We start from the raw sequence: 3,239 nt of genomic DNA, 5'->3' as shown, positions 1-3,239 counted from the left end.
TGCCTTTGAAACGCCGAGGAAAAGGGATTGAGTCACAAACAAGTCCGCAAACGCGCCGGGTCCTCCCCCCAGCCCTTTGTTCTCCCAGACCTTCCCTGCAAACCTTTTCTAGAATGACCCTACCGACCCCCGGCCGAGCCACGGGCCCCCTCCCAAGGACACCACCCCCCCAGCCCGAGGACGAGAGTCCCCACCCGCCCAGCCCCTATCTGCGAGGTGCCCAGTCGCCCAGCGCTGAGACAGAGGAGCCCGAGATCGAGAAGGCAGCCGGGGCAGGAGGAAACTGAGGGATTCGCCGCTGCACACGCACGGCGCGACGGCGCGGGCCTGGAGAGGGGTGTGTGCGAACTGGACTTGGCCTCGCCTTGCCGGGCCGGTGCCCTCAGCACCCGTCCTTCCACGTCTTCCTCGGGACCCACGGAGTCCCGGGCGCGCCAGTCATCGCCCTCTCGGACCCCCCACCCACCCGAGGCGCAGCGCCCGGGAGCGCAGGAAGCCAGCCTCGCCGGGCTCCACACGTGGCTGCTCCGGGGAGTCATTTTTCATTTCCCGGGAGTACATTTCTCCCGGTGAGCCGGCGGGTCTGTTTTGTTGTGACCTTTAATTAACACCCCGCGAGACGCCTCTGCAAGGACCGGCCCGGGGTGGGGGTCACGTGAGGTGTGCTGGCATCTCGGCGCGGAGAGACCCGGCCTGGGGGTAGGCGAGGGCGCAGCGGACGTTTGGTGCCTTTCTGTCACCAGCTTCCTTCTGTGATGGGGAGGGGCAGGAAGACAGCTTTCTGGGGTGCTGGAACCTGGAACCCCGGGCAACGCCCCCCACCACACACACACAGCCTGCCATCCCCGCTGCCATCCACCCACCCTCCCGCCCGCCAAAACCCTTGCGTGGGGATATTACAGTCACCAAAGCGAGAATGGAGGTCAAAATGAAGATGTCGAGAACAGGGCACAAGTTTCCTTTACGTTCCTACTTGCAATTTAAAAGCGATTCTATCAAGAGAAGGCCTTGGGGTCGAAGGGTGGGGGGGCGGGGACACCTCCAGGCAGCCCACGCCAGATCCCAGCGGCATCTGCTCTCCGGGGAGATGGGGCGGGAAACGGCATCGCCATTAGCTACGCGCTGCCGAAAAGGAGCGTATGGCCGGCGACGTGGACTGCCCGGGTCGGGGACGGTGGGGGTCCGGGGAGAGCCACCGTGGAGACTGAGGCCCACCGCTTGTCTGATTTGCATTCCCAAGTGGCTGAGTCCCTAAAACGTGTTTGGTGAGCTCGGAGCGCCCTCTGTTGGTCAACGTTTACAGTCGCAGGCCCCGCAAGAGAGTTTGGATTTGAGGCTTTTAAAACGAGGATGTAAAATTTACAGAGAAATGCGCACATTTTAAGCGTACAATTATATGACTCTTATAAAGGTATACTCCCAGTTAATCCACAGCCTCAAGGGAAGTATAACTTTCCACCACTCCAGAAAGTTCTGTCTCCTCCTAGGCGAACCCCATCCCTCACACACAAGTACTGCTCTGACTTCTATCACCATAGTTTTGCCTGATATTGAACTTTTTATTGCTAAAAATCAATGCAACATGTCTTTTTTAGTGCTTGACTTTTTCGCTTTAACTCGAGTTTTGAGCTTCACATTGTTGCTAGTGCCCCTGTTTTTCTATTTGCCCTGTTTTTCATTCCTGTCTCTCCTGCCTTCTTAACTGAATATTTTTTAGTATTCTGCTTTCATCCTTTATCTAATGTTTATAATATGCATATTTATCATGGGCTACTTAGAGTTAGCATTGTGCCACTTAACCCAAAACATAAGAAACTTGCAACGGTGTAATTATTTTATCTCCCTCCTTTGTGCTATTTTGATATTTTATACATATAGATACTAAAGGCCCAGTGCACAAAATGCATGCATGGGTAGAGTCCCTAGGTCTGGCTAGCAATCAGGGCCAATCTGCGGGGCCACCGGTGGGGTGATGGGGGGACCCCCCTTGGCACCCACTTTGGCTGGCCTGGCGCCACCCGCTCCTTGGCCCCACCCTCCACCTGTATGGACCTGTGGGCTGGAGGCAGCTCCTACATTGAGCGTCTGCCCCCTGGTGGTCAGTGCATGTCATAGTGACCAGTGGTTCGGCCATTCGGTCTATTTGCATATTAGGGTTTTATTATATAGAATAATATATATAAAATAAAACCCACACTATAATCATCAATTTACTTTAAATAACGTTGTCTTTTAGTGAAATGAAAAAGAAATTAAATATGTAGTTTTTATATTTTACTCAGTTTTACCATTTCTAGGACTTTCACCACCCCTCCCCCCTAAAGAGCCAGCTCTCCAACTGGGTCATTTCCTTGTTTTACTTTTGTGTTTGAAGACTAGTTTAACTGGACATAGAAGTCTTAGTTGACAGTTATTTTCCTTTCAGCTCTTTAAAGATGCCATTCATTGCCTCTGGCCTTCCTTGAAGGTCAGCAGTAATTCTTATGGGAATTCTCTTCTATGTAATGTGTCTTTTTTCCCCTGGATTCTTTGAAGATTTTCTCTTTACCATTGGTTTTCAGCAGTTTGATTATGGTATTCCTGGATCTAGTCCTCTGTATTTATTCAGCTTAAGGTTTGCTGAATTTCAAGGACCTATAAGTTGATCTCTAAGTTTTTCACCAAATTTGGGGAAATTTACGATTATCCCATAAGTTACTGAGGCCTGTTTATTATTTCAATCTTTACTTCTCTAATCTTCAGATTGGATAATGTCTGTTGATCCTTCATGATCACCACCCTTGCTTCTGCTATTTCCAATATCTTTTAAGCCTATCCAGTGAATTCTTCATATTAGATACCTTTCAATAAAAGCATAACCTGGCCAGTGTGGCTCAGTGGTTGAGTGTCAACTTATGAACCAGGAGGTCACGGTTTGATTCCCAATCAGGGCACATGCTTGATCCCCAGTGGTGAGCGTGCAGGAGGCAGTCAATCAGTGATTCTCTCTCATCATTGATGTTTCTATCTCTCTCATTGATTGGCTGCCTCCTGCATGCCCCCTATTGGGAATCAAGCCCACAACCTAGGCATGTGCCCTGACCGGGAATGGAATGGTGATCTCATAATTCATAGATCAACACTCAACCGCTGAGCCATGGCAGCTTGACTCTACCTCTTTTTCCTTTAAATCCTTGAACATAATAGCAGCTTTAAATTTCTTGACTGCTAATTCTGACATCTGGCTCATTTGGAGGTCA

The sequence above is a fragment of the Myotis lucifugus genome, unplaced genomic scaffold (assembly GCF_000147115.1).
Source record: "Myotis lucifugus unplaced genomic scaffold, Myoluc2.0 scaffold_586, whole genome shotgun sequence".
Classification (NCBI taxonomy): Eukaryota; Metazoa; Chordata; class Mammalia; order Chiroptera; family Vespertilionidae; genus Myotis; species Myotis lucifugus.
The sequence above is the reverse complement of the archived record's forward strand: the minus strand, read 5'-3'. Positions refer to the sequence as shown.